General features: G+C 49.7%; 1 protein-coding gene across 1 annotated transcript in view; it reads right to left on the minus strand.

Moving 5' to 3' along the window:
- efna4 (ephrin A4) overlaps positions 1 to 20000 on the minus strand; it is a gene marked incomplete at both ends in the record, with an annotated part of 32998 nt that overhangs the window by 12583 nt on the left and 415 nt on the right. The window lies entirely within an intron of this gene.

The following is a 20000-nucleotide window of genomic DNA, read 5'->3' on the forward strand; positions in this document are numbered from 1 at the left end:
GAAAGGGGGCGGTGAATCAAATGCCGGACGCTTCGACGGAAAGAGTTGCGAGGCCAAATGGATCTGTTTAGCAATCACACTGATTCACGTCCCAAAGAGAAAATGAAATGTAACGGATACGCTTAAGAGTGAGTATGTGTGTGTGTGTTTACATTTGTGGGTCTGTGCATACAAGCGTGTGTGTGTGTTTGAATGTGTGTCAGTGCATACAAGCAAGTTTGTGTGTGTCACTGTGTGTGTAATGCGGTGTGTGAGTGTAAACGTGATGCGCGAGCACATACAAACACGTGCGTGTGTGTGTGTGTGTGCGCACACGCGCGCATGTGCAGTTTTAATGAAATGCAGGAGCTTGACTCAGACCTTTGATCCTTAATATGAGAGAATAATTAAAGAAGCAACAATCCCCCCCTAAACAAGGGCAGGAATACAGAACAGATACTATCCACTACACACAGATACTCTGCATAACAAGTCAGGCAAGTCATACTACAGTATACATAATAACCTAAACTGTACAGTTTCTCTATTACTAGAACGCAAAGCTAGTATATTACACAAAACATTCTGTACCGAACTAAAAGCACACTAAGCGCATCCGGAAGGAGTTTTAGCCCAATTCCAGTGTTGGTTTTTAAATTTGGCAGACTATTTTGTCCGTGAGTGTCTGAGTCTGTGTTTTTGTGTGTGTGTGGGGGGGGTTATGCTCCATAAGGCATTATATAGTACTGAGTTTTCTGTGGCTAGCTACAGCATGCTGTCCAGCCCCCCTCCCCCCACCTGGCCACAGCATGCTGGGGTCACTCTACCTCGGACGGGCACAGCACGGCGTGGCCCGCAACACCTTCTATGGAGCTCTGGAGCCCTGGAGCCTGGCGTCGTGACACATCCTGTTCTGTGATGACCTGTAGTCAGCCATGTCATTTGTTAATCACAGCCAGCCCCTCAATGGATGCCCCCCCTACCCCACCCTAGCCCCCGATACGAACCCTGTGATCTCGAAGTGGTGTTTCGTGACTATGGGTGGGGTGGAGGGTTGGTGGAGTAACTTTGGATTTGGGCTGAGCGATCTGATCTCTGATCTGTCGAGAACGGTGTACTTCCAGAATACTTAATATTCAACTCGAGTTCCCAGTTCAAGTAGCCAATCACAGGACAGGGGGAAGGGAGGGGCCGGTGAAAAATGTGGGAGAGGTTGGCAACAGAGATTCCCTGCAGAGAGAGAGGGGTAACGTTAGCCAGAGAGAAAGATCTAATCTCCCCTCAACTCTCACTCTGCCTTCTCATTTACTCATCTACTGCATGTGGATCTTTTTGTTCTTTTGTTTGTTTGTTTGTTAGTTCATGTATGTATTTATTTGATTTTGTATTAATATATTTTTTGTTAATTGTCTCTTTATTGACCTATTTTATGAGCTATTTTTCTATCTGTTAGTTTACTTAATTGTATACTTAATTTGTTTTCTCATGTTTTTATTGAATTGTATTCTTGATGCTTGGGCAATATTGTTCACCTGACATTCATGTCAATAAAGCACATTGAATTGAATTGAAAAGAGGGGTTAGGGGAGAGAGAGGTAGAGAGAAAGGAGGGTCGGGAGAGAGAGAAGCAGAGAGAGAGGGGTTAGGAGAGACGAGGTAGATAGAGAGAGACAGGTTAGGGGACAGAGAGGTAGAGAGAGAGAGAGAGAGAGACAGGTTAGGGGACAGAGAGGTAGAGAGAGAGAAAGAGAGAGAGAGACAGGTTAGGGGACAGAGAGGTAGAGAGAGAGAGAGAGAGCGGGTATGGGGGGTTCGGGGAAGAGAAAAGCAGCGGGAGACGGGGACACAACAAAAGAGAGAACATTCTTCCCTAAAGGTCTCCATCAATTCAATGACCTCTCACTTCACAGGCTATCCCTCCATCATGGAGGACGTAAGAAAAGAACGTGGGCCCACTGTCCACGCCCAACAGAGAGAGAGAGAGAGAGAGAGGAGAGAGAGAGAGAGAGAGAGAGAGAGAGAGAGAGAGAGAGAGGGGGAGACAGGGAGAGAGAGAGAGGGAGACAGGGGAAGAGAGAGAAGACAGGGGAAGAGAGAGAGGGAGACAGGGGGAGAGAGAGAGAGAGAAAATTCAATGGCAAATGATCGCTTCCCATCAGTCCTCAAGTCTCATCAATGTTTCCGACATCTTCCCTCCGCCCCTCCCCCTTGGCGCCAATCTGTCTATCTCCAGTGAGTTTTATAGCCCTCTCTCTATCTCTCTCTCTCTGTTGTTCATCGGGCATCGACAGTGGCATTGTCTCTCCTTCTCTTTCTCCTCTTGATGCTCATTCTCCACCTTGTCTTCCGCTCTACTACTCCACCGTCCCGCCATACCCCTTCTGAAAAACGTCCTCCTCACACACACACACACACACACACACGCACACACGCACACACGCACACCACACGCACACACGCTGTGGCCTTAGCTCAGACAGCTATGTTGTGTCTAACTGGTGCTTACACCCCCCATGTGCACAAACAAGGACTTACCCCGTACCTCCAACCATCTGCCCCCCACCAACCTCCCTCCCAGCTGGCTGGTACAATCCCCCGTTACAATCCCCCCCCCCCCAGACCCTTGCCTGATAAAGCCCCCTCCTACCTCCACACAGCCTCAACCGCCCCTATCGTAAGAGGAGAGGGACAACATGGGCCCCATTCACCAATACCTTTCTAAGTTCCCTTCGAAAATTAGTTCTTTGGTTCTACGAAAAGCCCCCGTCTGATTCATGACGTGGTCGTACACTGCAGAATTTGTTCGCACCTGCGTTCTCATCCTAATATAACATGGGGAAATGTGTCTGTCTGCCGCCATTTTTCTCCTCAATGGGTTGGCCAACCCATCTGAAACTGCACAGGGGCACAGACCATTGACACAGGCAGGGACTGACAGGACTGTTTTTTAGGGGCCAGGCTGCCTCCCACTTGTATTTCGCTTGTATTGTCTGACTTCCCATGCCTGAAAAATCACCAAACTTTGCACATAGGTCTAGACCTATGCCAAAAGTCTTCAACTGGCATTGTGGGCCAATAATCCTAATGGTGGCACTACAGCAACAGTCTAAAGTTTAAAACTTTAAAGGAGAATTCCACCCTAGAACAACATTAGGCTCAACAACTAGACACCGACAAAACAATAAAGAAAATTTTGGTTTCCTTCACTATAGTTGCTCCATGTAAACAAAGCATGTTCACGAAGTCTGCACTTCCGGGGTTTTGCAGCGTTGAAACGCGTCGACAAATCCCCGGAACCAAAATAACGAGGACTACAACAAAACAAAAAAATGTCTAGGAGGACGGGGACTCGAGGCAGATGCACCATGCTAACCTTCTAGCTCTAGCCTAGCCATTATAAAGTTAGTTCTACAAAACGAAAAATATGCGATCGCACACACTCACACAAAAGATGACCACCGACACACAGATGTTTAATTTACCTGAGTTCTTTGGACTTTTTGCGGTATTCCGGCAACCGATGGAAACTTACTCCCATCGGTGCAGGTAAATCCTTGATTCCATAAATTGCACAGTATTTTAGCAATGTCAGTGTTTTTCTTCAATAGCAAATATAGCTAGATAAAGGGTCAAATGTTCTGAGTGACAAATGTTTGCTCGAGAGATAATGATGGCTACCGCTGTTGTTCTGCCGAATTCCGACTCAGTTCGTTTCCTCCCGATAGCTCAGTTTCGCGCAATGCATGCTGGTCAATCGAGTCTTTCAAAATAACAGCGTCTGTAAACACCACATTCAGTTTATTGAACTTATTACTAAAAATAAAAAAATTCTTGTTTGGTTTAAGTTCATTGTAAACAAGACACATTACATGTGTTTAGAGGCAACAAAATAATTGACTTGAATTTACCTAAAATCAATCTGCCGTACGTGCCATCACTTGCACACACCACCAAAATGCAGGCCCAAGTGAGTAGAAACTTCCAAATGCTTTGCATATGCAGCTGGCAGCTTCCCATATAAGATGGCAGGAATTATGAAGCTCATCACTCAGTTTTTCTCAAAAACTGTAAACCCTATCAAACCCTACTCCCACATGTTTTGGTCAATTGACACCGTGCGTGCGGTCTTGCACACATCCCACAGTCAGTTAGAAGGGAAGGACCACTCATCCCCGAAGTGTGTATGTCGCTGTGGCGCAGGCATCCCGGGTATGGACTAGTAATGATGAATCCCATTGTTTCGTAAATTGAAAGTGAATGCCAGTTCTCCCGAATTAGAATAGGTAAACACCCCTCCATCAGGCCCATGTGCACACACAGAAGTGACAAACAGGGAATGCAGAGTTGAGAGAATTTCAGAATTCCCAAACTAAACGCCAAAGACGCCGCAGCACCGGTCTCCAAACATAGAAAGAATTCTTCAGAACTTAAGCAGTTCTGAAGTGGAGGCACCGCTGCAGGAAGTTAACAGCAAACAAGCTGTCATAGCGTCAATAGTGGATAAAGGGCAACACCAAAAAAACCTGGCATGGGATACTATTACCTGTGCAGTGCACATAGTATAAAAGGGCAACGGTCAAACCCGACGCTGAAAAAAAGGATTGCCAGACACAGACGAGAGATGTTGACCACTGGACGGGGACCAGAGTTATCTAAGCTGGACCAGCGCATCTGGACCATGATGGGAATGACAGCACTCTGGGGTGTGTGCCAGCAGCTGAGAACCGGGACACGGACCGGGGCTTCCATCGCTCAGCAGCGGTGGCGCCATCATCTCTCGGCCCGTCTCCTGTGACGCTGACCGTCTCAGATTCACAAACAGACGGTAGGCGTGTTTTTTCAGAGTTGATATACAACTGAAACATGTCTTGTCTTTGCAGTACAGACCAAACATCGCATGATTGCAACCCCCATAAATAAAAGGTCACTACAATGGTTTGATTTGCATCATTTTATTTACACATGACCATCACGCTGATGGGACAGCCATCCTCTGAGGTGGAACCATCACCGGGCACCTCGCCTCACCTCGCCTCACGGTCACCAGCAGTCCCCCGCATGCACCCAGGGCCCATTCAACTGACCGTATGATCACAGCTGCAGTCCTGGACAACCAGGAGAAAATGGCCGCCACACTGACACAGATAGCCTCAACACTGGCCACAATCTCTTCCAGACACTTGAAAGGCTTTATTTGGGCTACAAACGTGTAATCAAGTCTGTCGTCTGGTCCCAGGAGTGGGTCAGGAAGCATAGCCTGGTGTGGCAGTTGGAGGGGTAGTGACCACAGATGACCACAGATTATAAAATACTACAAATTTTAGAATTAGGCTGAGGTAGGCCCACACTGTAATTTACAACAATGTAAATTATGACTATAATTATGAAATGTTATTGAAAATGATACAAATATTATTGCATTTCAATCCTTATATTATATAACTGTAGAATTGAAGTGAGCGCAATCACCAATGATTTCAATACGTGCGTACTGTGTACCATGTGCGTACTGCTCTTCAGTGTTCGTATCTACGACTATTCTGTTCTGATCTACGACCAAATCCCAATTATGAGAAAACATTGGTGAATGTCAGAATCTTCGTGGAAACTACCTAAGAGGGGTTTAAGAAGAAAGTGCTTTGTAAGAATGTTTGGGGAATAAAGAATGTTGTTATCTCTTCCCTGTGTGTGTGTGTGTGTGTATGTGTGTGTGCGCGTGTGTGTGTGAGTGTGGGGGGGGGGGGGGGGTACTTCCCACACTTCCTTCAGGGATAACAGGAAGCACATCTCTATTTTGATCCCAGTCAGTGATTTCCTCCTTCTGCCTTGCTGTGTGTGTGTGTGTGTGTGTGTGTGTGTGTGTGTGTGTGTGTGTGTGTCTATCTCTCTGCATAAAGTGTCTCTCTTCAGACTTGGCATAAAGCACCCCGCCACCCGCGCATGCTTCATACTGCGTTATTGAAGTGTTTGAATTCAGACCATGTGTGTGAGTGAGTGGAGCGGATGTGTGTTCAAAGCCTTCTTGAAGGGATTGGCTGCACTCCTACTACCCGGCAGCGTCCGTTAAATGACCTTGAGCTTCAGAACCTGCAGACGATTCCGCCGCCCGCCTCCCTGGGCGTGTGTGTTGACGGGCAGTTTCACGGACACACACGCGCCGCAGTTTCAGACCGAGAGAGGTCCAAGCTCATGGTATGGCCAGGGCAGCCCCTATTTTCTGCCTGTTAGGGCATGAGCGGTGTGTGTGTGTGTGTGTGTGTGTGTGTGTGTGTGTGAGTCAGCAGCAGGAGAATGCAAGGGGTCATCACCATGGACACACACATCCAACGGATCCAGGCATGCTGCCGGCTAGAAATCCACATTCTACTACATCCACATGGTCTACTACATCCACACACACACACTCACACTCACACACACACACACACACACACAAAAGTAATACAGATCCCCACACGGAGCTATCCAGCTGTCCACCAAAACATTTTCATAAACAGCCATCATACTCAAAAATACAGTATCAACTTTAGATTGTTATCTGCTCATTCTCCCAAATAAATATTTCATTAGTAAAAGGAAGTGTGTGTGTATGTGTGTGTGTGTTCAGCGAGGGTGTGTAGGGGGTAAATAAGGTCAGACGTGCCGTTGCTAGGGAGACAGCCAATCCGGAGCTGGGATAGGAGCCAAGCCTCTGCCCCACCCATCCATCCCTCCATCCCTCCCTCCATCCCTCCTTCCATCCATCCCTCCCTCCATCCCTCCCTCCAGACCTCACAGTAATGAGTGCTCTCCATGTTCCTGAGTGCTTGTTTAAATACAGGGCTGCTGGAGCCAAGCCTGCATATAGTTACCTACGGCACACACACACACACACACACACACAAACACACACAAGCGACGGCTAGATCTTCACAGCCACTGTAGGAGCTCTACGGGCTCATTCGAAGCCCATCACATCAAGCAAAAGGCTGGTGTCTAATACTGTCTCTTTACACACGCACACACGCGCACACACACACACACTGCAATGTCTCCCCCCTTCACAAGCTATACTGCATACTATGAAGCAGAAGAGGTAGTTCAGGGATTCAACTTCCTGGTCAACGGCGGGAGTATCGAACACATTAGTGTGTGACAAGCTGCACCAGAGTCCTCTGGTCATGGACTTTCAGCCAAGCCCACCTGTGTAACTGGGTTAAGGAGGACGGACGGACACACACACACGCGCACACACACACACACAGACTCATTCACACACCCTCTTCACCATCGTGAACATGGTCGCTCGCTAGGCAAATACACTTAGACGATAAATCAGGCCTGGCTTTGAGAATCCATAATTTACTAACTGGGTCACACTTCTGACGGTGTAGACACGCTCTCTCCCCCTCCCCCACTCCCCCCTGACGTGAAGGTCAGTGTCTGTTAAGCAGTGGTACCTGCCCCAGGTGTGCTCTCGCTCTCTCTCTCTCTCTCTCTCTCTCTCTCTCTCCTCTCTCTCCCCTCTCTCCCCTCTCTCCGACACCGCTGTGGTTGTTAGCATAGGAAGGAATGAACAGACAGCAGGTCTGGGTTTTGGTAGCCCCCCTTTACACACGCACGCACACACACACACACACACACACACACACACACACACACACACACACACACAGAGGAGTTGTGATAGCTAGCTGGCAACTCTGGTTGTGGCTCTTTAGTGAACTATTTTAAAAAGTTGTCTTCTTCGTGTTCTTCTTTGTCTTCTTCTTCTTCACCTTCTCTCAGTCTTTCACTCCTTCTCCGGCTCTTCTCGTTTCCTCCCCCTGTCAACATTTACTCACCACTCTGTACCGGTTCCTTCCTCCATCACTCCATCCATCCCTCCTCCCCCTCCTCCTCTCTGTTTATCTAAGCACTTTCACGGTCACTGCTTTGGGATCCCAGGAGACTAAACTGGCCCTTCTCTCTCTCTCTCTCTCTCTCTCCTTCTTCCTCTGGCACGCTGTCCATGCTTCCCTCTCTCTTTCCATCTCTCTGCGTCAGACAGGTTGAGGTTCCCATCGCCCGGTGCGTGGGGTGTATGAAACAATTATTAACTATTTCTGATAATGCGATATGCTATTGTATTTGTGCAGTATTCGCGCAGCACTGACACACATGACACAATATGTGACAGTCTATGCCTTGATATTACCGAAATAACCAAATTAATTCAAGAAAAATGCTTTCTAAACAATCCAATGTGAATCAGTGACAAAGAAAAATCAAAGAAAACATCAACGAAAAACACATGTTCCTTCTCCACGTGCCCCACGCCACAGACGCCTGACGAGGCGCCATCCCAGATTACTACAATCCCAGATTAGCACACCAATCCCAATATTCCATCTTCTCCTACAGTCTTTTTAGCCAGGCGAGGTTGGGGCGGGGTGGGCCACAGCCGTACCCACTTCCACCCTGACAGAGATTCATGAGAAATGAAGACATTCACTGAATTGGCTTTGTAACATGGATAGATGCCAGGGATCACCTAAATTGACTAAAATGAGGAGACTGGCACTGGCGCCCAATCAGTGCACTTGTAAATGAGATACAGCATCATGGTCAACAGCAAATACAACCAGCCAGATAGCCCAAGAGTCATATTCATCATTTAACATGTTACACCCAAAGCACTAGACAACACATTAAACATAATCATGCAAAAAGCTCACATCTCTCCAGTTGAAAAAGCACCCCGGCAGATGCTGACGCAAATAGGCTACAATTAGCAGCTGTGTGCAAAGCAGCCGTAGTACACTCTTAAAAAATAATAACAATAGTAATAGCACCAGGGCTGGTCTTGACGCACACACACCCACGCACGCACACACACGCACGCGCACACGCACCCTACTCTGAATGCACTCTTGTTCTCCCCCTGGCTCAGTAGAGTTGAAGGCAGCGTTTCTCAATGTTGAATCTTCTCATCCTTCCACTTATCCTTGAACTTGTAGGTCCCAAGCTGAGTAAGCTGAGCCTAGTGTTTGTGCAACACAGGCCTAGGTCTACTACGCCGATGTTCAGAGAGAACATTTTTAAGTGTTGAAAAGGAGTATTAGCTGCAGTGTCCGTTTTGGAGGCGGAATCTGATTCCTCAACGTTAGAGGAGTTTTTGGAGACTGGAGATGCAAGTCAATATTTAATATCCATTGTTAATAGGCCTACACTGTAGCCTACTAGCAGCAATCCTACTCCTGAGTCCTGCCAAAATCTTGGCTCGCTCGCTAGACTCCCAACAAATGGTGCCTTAACCTTAACTGTTGTGGCAGCTTCCTTTTTCAGGCTCAAGAGAGGTTGTTGCTCGAACCCCATCAAACAAAATTAAAAACACACCATTATTTCTCTATTTTAATGTCTTAGTTTATAAGGAATTGCAAGTATTTTTTGTTTGGGATTTCTTTCATTTTCTGGGTGCCGGTTGGGGGGGCACTAGCACTTTTGCGGGCAGGCCTGGCCCACTAAAGCCCATCCATAATGATGGGTCTGCCTACTCCCACTCTAAGACACACACACACACACACACACACACACACACGTCTTGCTGGTTTGTCTACTGATCAGTTCAATAACAAAGACAAAGAATAACTTCAAAAGTGTTCCATCAAAGAGTAATTTGTCTGAAAGTCTCAACCTCACAAACAGAAGGAAAGCAAATTAAGTGAAGAAAATGTGCTCACGAAATGTCACACAGATGCAAAATGTAGGGGATTTTGATTTTGCAGCACTTGAACAGCCGTGTTTACATTGTGGTTGGTATTTCTAGATGGTGAGGTGATGAAGTGACAGACACTCCAAACCTTATTTAATCACACGATGCATCAACGCTAGCGTTTCAGAGGCCAGTTCCACTCCACAGCACTGCTATAGTCCACAACACAATACTATGGAGAGAGAGAGAGAGAGAGAGAGAAAGAAAAGGGGAGGTGGCGAGAGAGAGGAAGACAAGGAGGGGTGCAGACTCCAGACTCCTGAGGCTCTGGCACGGGACTGGGTTTATCCGATTATTTTGGGATTAGAGATGACTAGACACTGCTTGAAGAAATAACCAGTAATTACTAGGTTAAATTAAGTGTGTGTACTGTGTGTGTGTGTGTGTATATGTGTGTGTGTGTGTGTATGCGTGCGTGTGCGTGCATGTGTCACATCATCTAGACCAAATATGTGACAGTCTATGCCTTGATAATATTACCGAAATAACCGAATTAATTCAAGAAAAATGCTTTCTAAACAATCCAATGTGAATCGGTGACAAAGAAAAATCTAAGAAAACATCAACGAAAAACACATCTGTTCCTTCTCCACGTGCCCCCCTCACCCCCACGCCGCAGACGCCTGACGAGGCGCCATCCCAGATTACTACACCAATCCCAGATTAGCACACCAATCCCAATATTCCAGCTTCTCCTACAGTCTTTTTAGCCAGGCGAGGTTGGGGCGGGGTGGGCCACAGCCGTACCCACTTCCACCCCGATCGACAGAGGGAGCAATGAGATTCATGAGTTCTGTGGCTCCGGTGCTAGGGCTATGGAGGTCCGGAGTCCCCCCCCCCCCCCCCCCCCCCTCCCAACACGTCTGGTTCCACACGGCCTGCTGCGTTCCCTCGGAGGGACGACCGCGGGACAAGGACGGAGAGGCGGGCTGCCGATTTTAAAGCGAGGCTCCCACAATCTATTCCCTGAAAGCGCGGCTACGGATGTGGGCCTTAAAAACGCTCCGGCCGGGTGTTAATGGAGGTTGGGAGACGCGGGAGAGGCGCGGGGGAGGGGGGAGGGATGGAGAGATCGGACGAGCCACGCTGAAGGACGCTGAGGAATTGACGCTGGAGGGGAAGAGAGAGACGAGAGGAAGTGTTCCTGGGAGGCAGAGACGAGGCGGACCAGGCAGAGTCTTTCGGCGGAAAAACAATATTGCAAAACAGTAATTGGTGTGGTAGCGGTTATTGCTACACACATGGAACAAGCCCGCACGCGTGTTCAGCTCTCGGCCGCACCGCATACCGATCCCATATCTCATTCTCAACCTCAACAACCCACGTGGCGATGTTGAGAGAGGGAGTATTGGAATAAGCAAATACAACATTCCATTCATGTCTCCCCTTCAACACAGGTACAACGCACAGGAAAAATGGCGAATGAACACACACACACACACACACAGACAGACAACCACGAAAAACACACACACCTCATATGTATATGTGCGCGTGTGCCCGCACTTGTGCATCGGCACGCACACACACACACACACAAACGCACTCAGGCAGACACATGCGCATGCACAACAGGGGAAGTGGTGACGCCCTGACAGTTCTAAATGGGGTGTGATTCCCACTCTGACTTTCCCCAGAGACTTGGCAGCCATGGAGTGGGAGAGTGTGTGTCAGAGAGAAATGGGGGGGTGGTGCATCATGTGACGTCTGTGTGTGTGTGTGTGTGTGTGTGTGTGTGTGTGTGTGTGTGTGTGTGTGTGTGTGTGTGTGTGTGTGTGTGGAATGCACATGTGTACGCGTGTTAGAGGAGGGGGAGGGGCTCCTCACGCTACCCTGACAGTGATAGTAATACCTGCTGACATCCTCTCTTCCCTTGCTCCCTCTCTCCCTCTCCCCTCATCCCTCCATCCCAGGGGCCCTTCCCTTGCCGTTTTGGGAGTTGAAATCTGTTGACTCTTTCCCTCCCCCCCTCCTCTCCTCTCCTGACGCGTTCTCCATTCCTCGTTCCGTCTACAGAAGGTCGGGCTTTTTTACCATCTCAAGGGGGCTGAAGTGTGCGATAGCGAGTGTGTGTGTGTGATAGAACTGTGAATGTGTACTGTATGTGTGTGTGTGTGTGTGTGTGAAAAAGTGAATGTACTGCAAGTACATTATATATGTGTGTGTGCGCGTGTGTGTGCGTAAGTGTGTGGGTGTGTGTGCGTGCGTGAATGTGTGTGTGTATATGTGTGTGTGTAAGTGTGTGTGTGTGTGGGTGGGTGACAGAGATAGAGAGTGTGTGTGGGTGAGACACACACAAACACACACACCATCTCTTTTCCCCATCTCTAGGGGCTGGAAAGTAGGCTGCGTTATCCTGCTCTGGAGAGGCCATGCCAAAAGCGCACAGTGATATTATTACTACTGTGAAACCTCACCAAAATAAAATAAAAAATCACCAGTGATGTATAGACTGGATAGTCATACACAATATCTAAATGGGCATAGGACCTACAAGAGTTACAGAATACTACACTTCCCAGGATCCCTTTTACCCGTTTCCATTCTTGGTCATCACCACGGCTCGGCGCACAGGAGACGACCTCGGCAAAGCCTCCACGTCTTGAGAACACACGCCGATGCCCTCAGGCCGACGCCCTCATGTCACCGAACTCTGGATCGTGGGTAGTGGTGTAGTGGAGGGTATAGGGAGGTATACGGAGTATACCTACTTCTGTATCCATGGACCCACAATATACAAACTTCTTTAACCCCCAGTAACGTAAATACTAAAATTTCTGCTACAGTATACCCACTTCTTTAGTCAGAGTAGACCCACTTCTTTAGTCAGAGTATACCCACTTCTTTAGTCAGAGTATACCCACTTCTTTAGTCAGAGTATACCCACTTCTTTAGTCAGAGTATACCCACTTCTTTAGTCAAGAGTATACCCACTTCTTTAGTCAGAGTATACCCACTTCTTTAGTCAGAGTATACCCACTTCTTTAGTCAGAGTATACCCACTTCTTTAGTCATAGTATACCCACTTCTTTAGTCAGAGTATACCCACTTCTTTAGTCAGAGTATACCCACTTCTTTAGTCAGAGTATACCCACTTCTTTAGTCATAGTATACCCACTTCTGTAGTCACTACAACCCTGATCGTGAGCGTGAGGCAGATAAGACGTTGTAACAACTTGTAGACAAGAACTAGAAGAGTAGAGTACCACTGGACTGACTTAAGAACGACTTACGAACTGACGAACGGACGGACGGGGGGTGGGGAGGGGGGGGGAGACTCGTCTCACACACAACATCGTCTTTCCTTAACGGGCCGCTCATCAGGCGGCCAATCCGGGATGTCGATGAGAGAGAGGGAGAGCGAGAGGCTGTCGGCGGCGTTGGCCCCGCCTACAAGACGTTGGCCTACCGGACGGCGTCTGTGGCAGACGGGTGTGGATCCCTCCGGGCCGGCGCGAAAGGCCCGGTAATGTGACCCGAGATGGAGGCACGCTGCAGCCCTGCCTGCCGGAGGAGAGGGAGCACTGTTCATCATCGCTGTTTACTCTTTCTGGAAGACGCGCATAGATTGCTTCTTATTACTGGAGATGGGGAAGGCAGGTTTGCAATATTGCCTTAGCATGAAACTTTAATGAATGTCACCGAAATATCATCTTACCTATGCGGTGTGTGTGTGTGTGTGTGCGCGCGTGTCTCGCGCCTCACTGTACACTTAACCCAATAGTGGACACAAAGAAAGTTTTGCACAAAGAAAGTCAAGGGCACCGGGCAAAACTATGAATGTCTCCAGCCGCTGCTCGCAGAGAACGCTTTAAGAACGGGGGTTGTCATAGCAACCATCACCGATGACGATCATATGACGCCACCCCCCCACAACCCCCCCCCCCCCCCCCCCCTCTGCTTTGTGAAAAGGAAGAACAGGAAATTCTGCGATATTTCCTAAAATATGAAAGAAGAAAAAAGAACAGAATCTCTTTTCAAAGCCGTCGGGGGGAGGGGGGGGTTGGGTGGGGGTCTGGGCTCTGCAGGCCCCCCAGGTGTGACTACCTTGTTCTGAGCAGCCCTGTACGCCTGCCTAGCTCTGCCGCTGACTCTCCGACTCCACCTGGGTCAATACTAATTCAATTTCAGTCGGAGGGAATTCCCTGGCTGCTTCTTGGCAGGATTTCTGTGATGAGTGGGAGAATGGTGTGTGTGTGTGTGTGTGTGTGTGCAGACGTGCACGTGTGAGGAAATATTCCACTGTGTGTGTGTGTACTTGTGCGCACCTGTGTGTGTATGCGCGTACGTGTGTGTGTGCGTGTGCTGCACACAGTGGTTAAACAGTGGAGCTGGGTTAACCAATTTATGGGAGTCTGGAGGGTACAGGAGGCCAGGCTGTTCACACCAGCTTACGCCGGCCTCGGCCCAAAAACCAGTCCTATCGCCCGGCCAGCCGGCTGCGCTGAGCCACAATACGACACCGAGGGACTTCCAGAACCACACCAGGCATCGGTCAGTCTTTATGACCCATTTCACATGCTGTATGACAGGAATAAAGAAAAACAACACGATATCCAAACCCATTTCTCTATGGTTTCACGACATACAGTAGTCCTGTGCTTCAGAGCACTGCTGCTCCAACACCCCCGCCCCCCGCCGGATCCTCATTTCATTCCACAACTGTCTCACGGCACTCGCGCCCCCAAAGCATATCATAACCTTAATATTGATGTATCCATTCCACACGGTGGAGTGAGTGTGCGTGTGTGTGTGCGCGCTGCCCATATGTCGCCGGGAGATAATGTGGGCGGCTGGTGATCATATCTGGGTGTTAAATTGGTATCGATGGCCTAACTAGCCAGGCTCAGGGACCAGGCGTCCTCTGCTGCTCCACCCCCCCCTAGCCTGACTGATCCCACCCCACACACACATCCACACTGCAAGGCTTCCTGCTTTGCTCTAATAAAAACTCATTTTCAACAGTGTGTGTGTGTATTTGTTTGTGTGTGTGTGTGTGTGTGTGTGTGTGTGTGTGTGTGTGTGTGTGTGTGTGTGTGTGTGTGTGTGTGTGTGAGACGCAGAGACAGCATACACCTCAATTGCTGCAGGATGACTTTTTTTTTTTTCCCTGTTGTGATTCAATATGTTTTAACAAGGTTTCCTTGGGAAGAGTAATATAACAATATCCTCCTGAGCTGGCTGGGTCCTCTCAGTGCTGTGGACTATTCATCTCTAACACACACGCACACATGTGCGCGCACGCACACACAGACACACACACACGAAAATGAGGCAGGTAACATTCACAAAAACAGATTGCACAATATAACCAATCACTGGTTTGCTAAGCCGCCCCTCCGTGACAAAACAGCAGCTCCGGAGAGAGCAGCCACCACCCCAGCGCTTACCTGGTCCCCTCTCACGTGTGCTTTGTCACACCTTAATCAACTGCTGGTGGAAATGAAACAATGACCCGTTCGGATCACAAGGCGGTCGCACGATTTCGCAAGCTTTCCCACAGCCGTACGCACGCAAGCGAGGCGGCGCCCGTTCATAAACAGGCAGGCGCACACCGCTGCCCGCAGTCTAAATTCTAGGCTTGCCCTTTCCAGCGTAGACATTATCCCTGCTCAGTGAGACGGAGAACTTCAAATAGAGGTCAGCCAGCAGCGGTAGCTATTTCGTAATTTGTGTCGTAATTCTGTGTGTAAACAAACAGTAGTGATATTTCTTGGAGTGAGGGCCCACAATGGCACGACTTCCTGTTTGAGGCTTGTGTTTCCTGTAAAGGGTCATATCTCGCTCCTGCTCTGTTCAAGAAAACACAGACCAGGAAAAGCGTTCCGACAGACTGGCACAAACACACACACACACACACACGCAAGACCCCCCCCCCCCCCCCCCAACGCGCCGAGGCCATTGTTCTACTGAAATGAACTTTAGCCAACACAATAGCGACAAACATTGATTCCCCAGCCAACAAACCACCAAAATCAGCACAGCAAAACACGCTATATTCCTACAGAAAGGAGAACCTGAAGTGTACACACATCGACTCCTGGAAATTCAATACACACACACAATGCTCGCACACATCCTTGAAGTATATAACATGAACTACATGCAGCAGACGAGACAATGGGCACGAACAGAGATAGGAGGGGGAGCGGGGGAGCGGCGCTGAGAACGAGAGAGAGAAAGAGAAATGGGGGGGGGGGGGGGGGGGGGGTGTTTTCCCCGGGTTCCGTTAGCAGGGCAGGGAATGGAGGGGTAATTACTTCACCGTGGGCTTGCTGATTACAGTTCACAGGTTCTCCATGTTAATCATTTACCAGGGGGAAGACAGAGATTAAGACACCCGCACACACACACGCGCACACACACACGTACGAGGAAGAACGGAGAGAGGGAGAGAGGAGGGAGGGAAAACGAGAGACGGGACTTCAGGGAGAGAAATAGGCATCGAGGTGCAATCACAACTCCCCGGACAAGGCCCTATTACAAACTACAGGTTCCGTGCGTGTGTGTGTGTGTGTGCGTGCGTGCGTGTGTGTGTGCATGCATGCGTGCGGGTTTGGTTATGGTATGCAGAATGGCATTCTGGTTGGCATTTATGCAGGTTCATTTCCTTGAGTGCAAAGAGGAAAGACAGAGGGAAATGATGCATAAACAGAACAGATTATTACACAAAAGACGTATTATGGAACCTTTCAATAAAGCTACAGAGAACCGACACAATGGCTGATCTGCTGCTGCTACATTTACACATGCCTCACGGGTCTGCATCAGCGAGCCAGCCAACGAGGGAGAGAGGGAGAGAGAGAGAGAGAGAGACAGAGAGAGAGAGAGAGATAGAGAGAGAGAAAGAGAGAGAGAGACATGTTTTTCTATGTTACTTGTTACACAAGTTCCATGCGTTTAAACCTTTTACTCACACATCAGAAATGCAGTGGTGAGGAAGTGAGGAGATAGAGAGAGAGAAAGAGAGAGAAGGAGAGAGAGAGAAGGAGAGAGAGAGAGAGGTTGAGTGTCTTGCAGTGAGAGGTAAGTGTGTGAAAGACAATGTGTTCTTATTGTGTCTTTCTGTGTTCCTGGCGTTATCTCATGTTGAAGCCCCGCTCGTCTGCCGGGCTGTGGGGTGGTGAAGTCTGTCAGCCAGGGGGGGGGGGGGGGGGAGAGAGAGAGAGAGGGAGAGAGAGGGGGGGGGGGGGGAGGGGGGAGGGGAGAGACGGAACAAGAAAGAAGGACAGAGGAAAAAAACAAGCCCACAGGTGTAATGAAAGAACCATTTATTTTTTTAGAGCTACAACGTTAATTGAGAGCTCTCATAGTTTTAGCATCCTGACCAAACCGGCGCGCTCAGTACACAACGGCAGGTGTGTTTATCCCCTCACTCACCAAGAATGTGGACAAACCAGAAGCGAGCAGGGTTCCAGGACGGTGACCAGGGGGCCCGTCAGTGGTAAACTGGTGTCTGTCAGCTTCTAGAACAAACCATGTGAGCTAACGTGCGGAGGGAGAGGGCAGTCGAGCAGGCTAGACGTGGCCCGCTTCACAGTCAGGAAAAGCTGTACGTCGTCTGTCATCATCTAGGCCTGCTACAGGGTTTGGGAAAATGTAGTCCCAGACACGACCATCTTGTTTCTACACAGGTGTATCTATTCGTCTGATTGCATAGGATTCTATGCAGTAGAGCCAATCAGACAAATAGATACACCTGTGTAGAAACAAGATGGTCGTGTCTGGGACTACATTTTCCCAAGCCCTACTACTCACAACCGAAACGTCGACATTTTAAATAAATTCACAATGCAGAGGTGAACAGTGTGTGTGGGAATCTTTTTTCTTTTTTATTGGAACTGGATCTTATGGGGATTTGATTCCCTGAACCACCATGAGAGAAAAGCAAGTGGTGTGCGTGTCTCCTACTGATCTACTACTACTCACCCCCAGAATGCACCTTGGTCTGTAGATCATTTAATTTCACTTCTCAAACCAGGAAGTCCAGCCAAGGATGACGATTCTCTTTCCGACCGCTGATAAGGGAGGTTACTCTGGTGTGATTGTAGGATTGAGACGAATCATAAACTCTCATACTGCTTCATAAAAGTGTAGCAGACCGCAGGCGGCCGGCGGAGTGAAAACCGCGCGGTGTGTTTAAGACGAGGCGTTTAACATGTGGAACACGCAACGCGCGCGTCACCTCCGTCGCGTCCGTGATGGGGCCCCATTTTTCAATCGGAGCCCGACCGAACCGAGGGCAGTAAACGTGTTCCATCGCTGGGTTACGGCCCTATTAACCACAGCGGAGGACCGGTAAGGATCCAACCCCCCCCCCCACCTCTTCCTCCCCCCTACCTCGCTCCACACGCCGCCGCGCCCGTTTCATTAAAATCATAAATCTTGTTCTCGGAAAAGAACGGGTGGCCAGACAAAGTCCTCGGTCGTCGGCGTGAGCCAGAGGCGGCGACCGCCGAGCTAGTCACGTAGCTGCCACACGCTAGCCGCCGGAGACGTCGGTGGAGGAAGACGACGCGACGGCAACGATCGGGCCCGGTCGATCGAACGATCCGCGCTCTGGCTTCATGTCGTCGGGATGATGATGAAGTCGGGGGCGAACGTAAAGGGTCACTTGAACCGCGCGTTCGCAGACTGCTACGGTGTGCTGCCGCACTGTCCGAGCCGCCTGCAGCCTGTCCTGCCCTGACGCTGCAGCCTGTCCTGCCCTGACGCTGCGGTGTTCTGCGGGGGAGGGGGGGGGAGGGGGGAGGTGGGGTGGGGGGCAAAACAGAGCCGAAGTATTGTCCTCTTGCTCCGCTGGCTTTATGGGCCGCAGAACAAGCCGACTGCCCGGGAGCACTGTGGGAAAATGACTGAGGCTAAACTAATCACACAGCCAATATCCAACTCTGAACAGGGGGTCGAGGTAGGAGAGGAAGGAGAGGAGGAAATGAGAAGACGGTGGGGGGGTGGAGTGGGAGAGAGAGCTGTAGGCCCGTGGGCCCGTGGGACCCTGGCCAGGGCACACCATCGCAGAACGCACTGATGGCTTTCTGATTGGGCGGTGTGGCTTCAGAAAGCGCCCCCCCCCCCGTGACAAAGTGTTACCCTCCGCGGGGAGGCTGATGGGATGGGGACGACGCGCTGCTGCTGGGCCGGGGGAGAGAGTGTTTCCCTGACTGCTCCGCCGCATCCCGAGAGAGAGAGAGGGGGTCAAGAGCTTCCACCCGATGTGCAGGACAGTGCGTGAACAAAGCGTAGCTCCAGCTGAGTCCTATGGAGCAGTGTGTGTGTGTGTGCGCGCTCGCGCGCGTGTGTGTGCGTGTGTGTTGGGGGCCCATCCGCCTCGCCTCCCAGTCTGTGGGGGGAGCCCTGGCCTAGTTCCAGAACTTTCTGACACACATACCTCCCCTCTTCCATGAGAGAGAACATGACAGCGGCGGTTTGTGAAGGGCTTACAGACAAATGGACCCCCAAGGCTGAGTAAAGGTACTCTGTCCTTAACTGAGGGCCACGTTTAGGGTGAAGGTTAGAGTCTTAGCAGTGGTTACTGGGGAGGGGGAGAGAGGAGCGCTTGTTTTGTCTCTCCAGCTGTTAGGGTTGAACCCTTCAACTAACAGTAACACCTGGATCATAGGTGAGAAGGCTCTCGGGCCTGACTCATAACCCCCGATCAACCCATTACACACACACACACACGCACACAGAACAGCTATACCCATTCATTACCCAACTAAACGCTTTCACACGGCAGCACTTTAGACCTCAGTAATACACACCTGCGTTGGCAGAACGCTATCTAGGACACTTACACTTAAAAGTGCCCCCCCCCCCTCCAAGAAATAGGCTAGCCACTATCCTTACATGGCTAGTTAGAACACAGGTTCAGCTGCAGTCCACACGTAGGTTTAATCTTGTGATTAAGCTGTATTGTGCTGAACACAGCAACATTTAAGTCAGTGTGGTTCCTGTTCATGCTGACACACAAGGCCTCTAACACACCCATCCTTGGGCCTGGCAGGACAGGGACTGCAGAACACATGATCTAAAACAGCTGCTTGTGGTCCACGGGGGTACCGCTCTCCTGCCAGGGTGTAGGATCAGGATAGACTGCACCCAAATGTATTTCTGCCAGTGCCAACCCGCGGCGGGTTCAAAGTTGGTTGGGTACAGTCACAGTAAAGGTTGTGTAATCGGCAGGTGAGCGTGCCAGAACACGTTCAGGCCAGGTTTGGGGGCTTGCAATGAGAATGTAAATCTGCAAAGTCCTGTCAACGTTTGCACAAAAAACAAAATGCCTACATGG

The sequence above is a fragment of the Borostomias antarcticus genome, assembly GCF_949987555.1.
Source record: "Borostomias antarcticus genome assembly, chromosome: 10".
Classification (NCBI taxonomy): domain Eukaryota; kingdom Metazoa; phylum Chordata; class Actinopteri; order Stomiiformes; family Stomiidae; genus Borostomias; species Borostomias antarcticus.